Here is a 9,348-nt window from a genome sequence, read left to right as displayed (position 1 = left end):
ACAACCAAACCCTAATTCCATGTGTGACATTGCCACAAAAGCAGCCAAACTGCATGCTGTAGGTTACACATTGTAGGTTACTCTTAAGAGGACTACGGGGCCTTGAAGAACACTGGAGCCTCTTACACAAGAAAGCATTTATCTGCTCCAAAAGGCTTACAACCCAGCCAGTCACCCCACTGAAAGAGCTGCATTAGCAGCTCAGAAAAAATCATTCATTCACACCATTCTGTAAATTACCATCCTATAGACACCTATTTGCATGTAGCAATGATACATGCAGTAAAAAACTCACTGATTTATACAGTGGCCCAAGTACAAGCATTAGAGGCAGAAATTTTCACCCTGAAGGGCCAAGTGTGCAATGCTCAGCCGTCACGTACACAGGTTCTTTACCACAAATACCATTGAGCTTTTTAAGTTGAATTCATGTCTCACTTTCTGAATTTCTCCCTACTCAGGTATCCTCAATTACATTTATTCCCTGTTATAGCTTTAAGACAGCACTGCTTTTGTAATAAAAGCTATTAACATTTGCATTATGTCTTCATGCCAGGAGGACTTCTCTATTTCAGTTGCCAGTTTAATTGTTAATTACTTTATGTATCAGATACCTTATAAAACTAGCCAGGATTCAGGTCTTGTTTCAAACAATCTGCATTCAGTATTACAAAATAAGTGAGACTTGTTAACTGTCAATAAACAAAATAAATAAGAGCGACTAAAACAGAAAGACTGAGGGGTGGAACACAGCCTATATGAAAGGCCAGAATTTCTCTAGGTCCTTACCCTGATCCATACAGCCAGACCTCTTTGCCCATATGAATTCTGCAGCAGCTAAAATCCATTGCTGAGCCTTCCACCACATTTTTAGCTCTTCAGCTCCTGCCTACAAATTTAATTGAACATGTTGTTAACATCCAAATGCAACCCACTGCTCTTCACAGTGCAAAACTGCCTCCATACAGCAGTCCATTTCCTGGATAATGTCAACAGTCAAAGTTGGCTTGAATGTAGGTAGAGTAGCTGGCCTCAGGCCATCAGCTGCACAAGGTGTGCAGCCAGTGTGACATTATATGAGATCTGCATAGAAATATCACCTGCAAGCAATCTAAAAAAAGCTAAAGATTAGGATCCCTCCAAAACTGGGTCAAAGAAGAAAAATATTTACAAACTACTGCTTTCTCAGCAAGTGCTCTCACACTGTGGGCAGTTTCACTGCTGATGTAAGAGCCCTGCCTAACTCTGCACCTCACCTTGCTTTGGCTTGTACTGCGTAATATCATATTGTGCTTCATCTTCGCAATTAATCTCAATGACTTTTTCAGACAGATTTAGACCTGTTCTCTGATAATTTATGAATTCTGAAAGCTGATCTGGGTGTCAGAACATCCACTCAATTCATGTATTTGCTTACCTTGGTTAAGCAGTGACCTTAAAAAGCAGTACAGAAATAACAAATTGTCTCAAGATGGCCACGCGTCATCAAAAACTGGGATAATGGCATAATGTCGGGAAGTTTTCCCTCCACTTTTGGTCAATTTCACAAGCCTGCTGTTGTCTAAGGAAGGGAAAGGGCTGAAAATAAATAGCTACAGGATATCTTAGCAGAGGGAGGTACAAGAGCAGGGCACCTTACATTATCTCAAGTCAGTGAGGGAGTCCAGCCTGCCATAGTCTAATGACAGGAACCTCGCAGGGTTACAGGTTAAATCAGGTTGAAGAATTATCCTAATAATCTGGTTTCCCACAAAGTATATTACCTCCGAACTCAATTGCAGTCCCACTATATTTTCTTTAGTACAACATTATCTGTCAAGAATTAAAGTGATTTAGTAGGTATGTAACTACTTTGTAGAAATTGACTAAAGTCTAAATTTGATTAAATTTTAAATAAAGAGTTGCTTACTTTTCTTCTCCAGTACAGATAGTATCTTTTTCCTTACTTAGCTGGTACATATTCAGCACCAGACTAATTTAAAACACTGAGACTGTATCAACTGTGTCTCTCTCCACTATCCTAAAAATACAACACTCTTCTTCCCTTCCCCCACCCCATGCTTATAGAAAGTAAAATAGCCTTTTACTCTATTACCTTTTACTTGAAGTCTCCACACAAATTGTTCCTTCAAGGCCTTTAATGCCTTCAGAGGAGGAAAGTCATAAACATTCCTTGGCTGTAGTGCCCGATATTTGACAGTTCATGCTGACTATTCTTTTAGATCAGTACCAGAGTCCCTGGTAGTGCTACCAATCTCAAACACATAGACACAAAACATTAAATTAACCACCACAAACACTGTAATGTCTCAACACCAAAATATTTAAATGTTCTATCCCAGGACTCTTTCATACATGTACATGGTATGTCATGTACATGGTGATTTTATCTTTCTGTATCAGTCCAGTCATAGACTTGGACATGTTATCTCTAACCCAAAAAAATCACATAGAAAAAAAATAGCCTAGTCCATTGCACTGAGTTCTGTACTACCCAAGAACTGCAGGTGGGTAATTTGCAGTTCACTCTCAGGTTTGAAGAATTACACTGACAGGAAGAGAAATTGAAAAGGTATCTCTCATGGACCTGTCAGTTTCTTCCTTACAGAAAACACTGCATCTTCAGGGTTGAACAGTCTTCACACATAAATCTTAACAGCTCTGTAAACATCTGCATGATGTTCATCAATTACCCTTCCTTCCCTTCTGTTACCAGCAAAGTTTGGGAAGACCTTGTTTCTCTCACTGAAGAGTGACTTTTTCTGGAATAGAAGTCTATGTCATCTCTTTGTTCCCCATCTAGAAAGAGAATGAAAGAAACATGGCTAGTTGTTAATCTAATTAATTGCCTTACCAGAGTCTTTTCTTCCTCCATTTTTAATGTACTTTGCTGAATTTCACTAGCTCCCTGAAGTCTTTCATGATTGTTGTTGCTCAGTGCTTTGAAGCTGTAGCACAGTGCAAGACAGGGCAGAGATACTGGTGACACCTGAGTATGTGACTCCATCAACTGAACCAGCCATCCTAGGATGGCTTTTTGAAGCAGCTGGGTATACATCATGTCCTAGGGACCTTATTTTTTTTTTCCAAAGGGCAGCTTTGAGTATGATTGTCACCTCAAGACTGTCCACATAAATGAGAAAGTATTTCCATTAGCACTGAAGAAAACTGAATTGGAGGCTGGGTTTAGTGAGATTCACACAAATCACTCATCACCCTTTCCAGCAGGGCTCTTTTTATCCTGGTGCTGTACAGCAGGTAAGCCGCTAGCTCATATCACCCTGACCTGCGGCAGGGGTTTCTAGGCATAAGAAAAGAGGTGGGGGAAGAAGAGAGAAACAGAATTATGCACAGAGAACCCTATCTGCTAGTCAGGAAGGAAAGACAAATCAAATGAAAAAGATCCATGACCCAGAGGAGGTTCTCATATTACCATTTACAAAATGTTACAGCTTTGATCTATAATCTAGGTTCTCTTATTCCTCCTCCTCTTTCTACAACTATGAGCAATTGTTATCCCTTATCTTACTTGGAGCTAGAACTGTGAGTCTGGGGAGACCAGATCTTCACAAAGTGCTTTATCCTTTTGGGGCAGCATTAAAAAGACAGATTTCCATAACTGCATTTTTCTGTGGGAGTAGGATTCCTTTCTTGATGCAGCAGGTATTGCTAGCTCTCTGTCATTATGGAGCACTTGTAAACTCTGGACTGAAAACAAGTGCAGAGTATCAGTACATACATTTTAAAACCCAAGAGAGCCTCTTCCCTCTTCTCTTATTTTAATGTAACTGATGAGAGTTTCCTAGGCTCTTCAAGGATAACTCGAAACCCCTGATCAGTGCTTTCTGCTTTAAAGTCCCCAAAAGCAAAGAAAAAAACCTTAACCAATCAATCAACCAAAAAACAACCACCTCACACCAGCAACTAAAATGTCATACAAAAATTAACCCCTTTTTCCTTAGGACTTACAAGGCCAAATCCTACTTAATGAAGCAACCCAGGCAAACCCTAAGAATCAGTGAGTTTGACCCATGGCATTTTATTCTCTGCAAAAAACCAGCTAAAGGTCACACTTACAAAGATGTCCTATTTCATCAGTGATATGGGTGCACAAACAAGCATGGGAGAGAGAATGGCAAAATGCCAAGAGAAGAAAATTTTCTGAGAGTCAAGACAAAATTCAGGAAAAATAATTGATAGTGAAGAGAGGTTTTATCTGAAGAGGGGCTAAACAAAGTTTCATTTCAAATAAGAAGTTGTAAGGTATTTGATTTTCCTGCTGATTCCTTAATGTTGTGACTTTGAAAGCAAGAGGGGGGGGTATGCAGTGGAAGGAGGCAATGTTTCCTCTCCTATTACTCGAGCTATTCAAGGAAGGACAGAAAGTGAGCTCGAATGCATGGTTCACTGCTCATAGCATTTGCTGACTGGCAGAGATACCGAGTGAAAATGTTTAGGGATATGACATCCACTGGCAAGGAGGAAGCTCATCATCTGCCTCCCTTGCAGCTGCTGATACTCAGCCAACACAGTCCTGCTCTGATGTCAGTGGTCTAAATGAGAGCCATACTCTGATAGTTTAATCTCAGGAAATCTCTGCTGAATTATTAGCGAGGCTCTGACTCCCACAGCAACTGCACATTGCTCCTCAAGCACAGAGGAGATTCGCCAGCTTCTGATCCAGGCAGGAAAGAGTCGGCAGCTATTCAACACTGCTGCAAACTTACTTTCAAGACAGATCTGCTTACATCTGTTCATCACTACCATGAACCCTCACTGAACAAAAGAATATTCTGCAGTCCCTCAAGAGATTAGAGCTGGGCTATGTCAGTAATAATTACTAAGTGAACAAAATGCCATCTTGGTACTGAATAAAAATACTCAGAATAAATGAAAATACTGTAACAGCATTTCATCTTTGCCTTTGCTGTCTGGAAAGCTAAAATCTCTTCAGCTTTCAGAGTCTCTTGTGGATATAATAATTTTATATATAACAGGAAGACTTGTTCATGACTCATCTGCCTGTATTACCAAGTGGATTTTTTAGTCCAAAATCCAGACATCCATTATGCGGGCTGCTAAATGATTTACACTGATTGAGCATGCACGGTATGCAGCTCTTGCAAATTTTATATGCTGGCTGTATGGAGAATGAATGCTTGCTGATTATGCTCCAAATAGCAATGAACCCAATTACCTAAGCCACTCACTCCCAGCGAGGAAATCAGAAATGCAGCTATTGCTTCAGTACCTTAAAATAATATTTACTGTTTGGATCTTAACTACTGTAATTTGAAGTAAATAGGAGATTCACATTAGTGAAGAACACACCTGTTAGTTCAAAATCACCTTTTTTAATAACCATTGTTGATTCCTTATGCTCTAGAGCTTGTATTCCAGCCTAAGGCCTTGACCCACACCTGGGAAAGTAGACAAGAATCCAGCTACTCTGGGAATGACTTCCGAGTGTAGCCACCAAGATAGGAAGCCTGGAAAAAAAAGGTAATTTTCAGAGAGAAACATAAGGACACATCTTAATCATATTGTGGTGAAAACATGACTTCTATCGTCCAGAGAGCCAGAATGAACTTTGGTATGAGGAATCAGAACTAATGACTGCAGAAGAATCATCCAAAAAAAAAAAAATCTTGACTAAAAACAACATGTGGAGGTCACCTAGTCGAAACATTTTTCACACAGGGGTAACTCCATGGTAGATATTGAGATCCTGGGCCTTGTCCACTTGAGGTTCAATGTGTATTGAGAGATCATATCTCTGGCTCTGCTTCCAGTGGCCTGCCACCCCCATGGGAAGGACTTTTTTTTCCATATCATAATGGAACTTTCCTTGTGGCAACATGTCAACATTGCCCATTATCACTTCATCGTGCACATCTGCGCACACCAGCTTTGTACCCTGTGACAGAGCAGAGCCATCACTCGGGCGCCCCATGCAGAGTTGTGACAGCAGCAGGCCTGGGGTATGGGTGCAAGACCAAAGAGACATCACTGCCAGTGGAAACAGCTGCAGTTCTACAGATTGAGAGCAGCTACACATTTACCCAGGAGCCTCATTTAATAGCTCATATAGCATTTCAGAGCTCTGACGCACATGCAATTGACTGACGTCACCACACAGCCCTACATCCAACATGCTGCTGAGTCTGTGCTTCAGGGAAGGACTTAAAGCTAGGACTGGAATAACAGGAAAATCAGGGGAGGGTGAAGAACAAGCCCATTCTTTTAAGTTCACAAAGCACCTGTCATACAAAACACTTTTTCATGAGCACAAAAGTCACACAGTGTATCACAGTATTAAATGAAAAAGCAAAAATACCAATACGACTGAAATCAGACCCCTCTCCTCTTGTTCAACAACCACATTATGAAGACCAATGGTTAAGTGACCTTCCATTCCAATCAATAATAAAATTGCTGTCTATAGTCAGTAAGGTTTTAGTTCCTGTTCCAAACTTCTAGGCATACCCACAACTACAGTTACCACTAAAAGCCACCCTGGTGCACACCTTAGGAGACTAAGCACAAATGTAATCCCCTAAGTTTAGCAATATAATTCCAAATTTAAAAAAAATAAAAAACAAAAAAATATTTTTGATAATTTAGATTAAAAAAAAATTTCCAAATTAAAAACAAAACAAAACAAACAAAAAACACCCCCTCTCTAATTAACTCCCTATTTTGCATGTGTGAATCTTTGGTCTTCCAAAACTCTCAAATTTATTTTTATAGATATTAATGGGTAGGGCTAAACCATACTGTGAAATCTAAGATGGCTGCCTGCATCTATGTGTAGGGTTTGGTAATGGCAAACAGTGCTCACTACTGAAACAGGAGTTTCCCAATTAGCAAAAGGTACAGCTCCAACTGCAGAGAATCAGGCAAAGCATAAGGAAATTAATTATGAAACTCCTCTTTACAAATGCGATTTGAGGATTCAATTCTTATCCCTTTCTCCTGGAAAGAAAGATAAGATACTTTGGAGGATCATTCTGGAGACCGGTTTATCTGCCCATTCTCTTTCCTGCACTGCATCTTTCAGACTACTTTGTACAGTGGCTAAAAGGGAGGATATGAGCAGATGGCTGTTTGCTCTGATAACTGTGTCTGTTCCTAGTCAGATTAATTGGTTACAACCCAGTTAAAGATTAGAGTCTGGTAAAATGATACAGACAGTCCTTCAGTTACTCTTCACTGTACATATGAAGAAAATAAAATACATTGCTAAGAACGAAAACGGAGCTTAAATACATGCTAGGGATTATGCAAAACACATTGCCATAGAAAAAGTACAGTATTTGCCCTTCCAGACGAATGTTTTAAAGAGTATAAAATTTACAGGAACATGAAGGTCAAATGGAGGTTTAAAGACATAAGATGTTCTTGTGGATCAACAAATCAGTACAGTATCAGTGTCATGATTACTTTTCATTTATCCAGGCCTTTGGCATCAAGCTGCTCATGAGACTTAGGGGCTGCAGCAGTATCTAATTTCATACCTCTTCTGATTGCACTGAGAAGAGATTCCCCTTCAAACAACTGGGAACATGCCAGGAGACTGAAGCATTGTACTGATACTCACTGAAAAGGAGACTGGGTTGACCTCAGTAATTACAACCCTCAGTGCATGGCAAGATAATGGCAAATCCCATGCAATGCAATCAATAAAGAATGAAAGGATGTGAACGTAAGTAGGGCCGGCCTGTCCGATTATACAGAAAATAGACACCGGCTCACAAACCTGATTGCATGCTCTGAGACTGCGGGATCGATTACCAATGATTATCATGGAAGTGTAACAACTTTCATAGCACACTTGACACAGAGCTGCAGGGTACTGCACTTTAAAAGGTAGTTCTTACCCTGCACCAATGAAAACACAACACATGCACTCAAAATTGGCTAACTGGCAAACTCACAAAGACAGTGGGGAAACGTTATCAGCTGAGGAAGTTTCTAGTGGGGTTTTGCAGAGTTTCATTCTGGGTACACAGCCCAGAAGAAAAAGTCTTTTTCCTACCTCTTCCATGAAATAAAACTGTATATAACACACACGTTTGTACATCTGATACATATGTGTGTGTTTAACATACTGAGACTGACAAAGGGTAAAAGAACGTGATAGTAAGCAAATTCAGCTCAGTAACACATAGCACTCAAGCAAATGCAACACAATAAATGTTAGAATAGCAAGCAAAAGCCTCACAGGACTACAGCGTATTCTAGAAAACAAAGAACTTGAGAAGAATTTTTAAGACAAAATTAAGATACTACAGATACATCTGAAGAAGCAAAATGAGCATGTACAGTCCCTATTTTTGCACTGGGCTGCCGGGGAAGGGAGCAGTGGAAGAAGAGCTTGTTTCTCAGATCTTTGATTAAGAACCTGGGAAGAGGTATAAAGCACCACAAAGAAGAGGTGAGAGCTCAAGAAAATACTTTGCAGGAGAGGCCTATGGAGCTCCAGCTGTTTGAGCTATCAAAAGGAAGACAAAAGAGATTATTCAGTTACAGTATATAAATCCTTCAAAAGAAGAAAATTAAATTAGAGAGATCTTTAACACAGTAAAGAAAGACAACACACACACCAGAAAAACTCTGTAGTTCAAGCCAAGAAAACTAATTTGTGAAATCAGACAGAGGTGTAATCTACAAGGTGATTAACCAAATAAGCAAGGCACCCAGAGAAAGTTATTTCATCTTTGCTGGGTGTTTCCAAATCAAGACTGGATCTCTTCATGGAGAACAGAAACTTTAGTCTGACTCTTCAGACTAAGGGGAAAACAAAATTGAAACTCTGCCAAAAGCACCAGCGCTCAGCCTGTGGTGCTCAGCGGTAGTTTCCTTCAGAAGTTGCACGGTCTTGGTCTCGCTCACAGCGCTGAGATCCAGTTCTTGTATCAGTCACCAAGAGGCCGCCAAGATTCATCTTCTCCCACCAGCAAGTCTTCAGGTTTTACTTTCCTTTACTTCACGTACCTTTAAGCACGTTGGTCAGCAGTCATGACCATTTTTTAATGCATGTCACGAAAGACAAAGTAACGTTTTCAAGCAGATACCGAAACCCCCAGGGAAACACACGTCACCCACGCCATGAATAACTCTAACGCAGACTTTAAACAGCTCTCAACCGCAGCCTCATCTCTTACTCTGCTACACAGCCTGTGCCATGCCCTATGTGTGCCTCACATTCCCTTCCCCTCACGAAAAAGTCGGGAATTCACGTGAATTGACCCAGCACAGCCGCCGGGCAGCGGGGAACGGCCCTCGGCCGCGCGCCCGCCGCGAGGCCTCTGGCGCCACCCAGCGGCGGCGTGGGCCGCCCCCGCC

Source organism: Aphelocoma coerulescens, chromosome 4 (assembly GCF_041296385.1).
Source record: "Aphelocoma coerulescens isolate FSJ_1873_10779 chromosome 4, UR_Acoe_1.0, whole genome shotgun sequence".
Lineage (NCBI taxonomy): Eukaryota > Metazoa > Chordata > Aves > Passeriformes > Corvidae > Aphelocoma > Aphelocoma coerulescens.
This window is presented reverse-complemented; position numbering follows the sequence as displayed.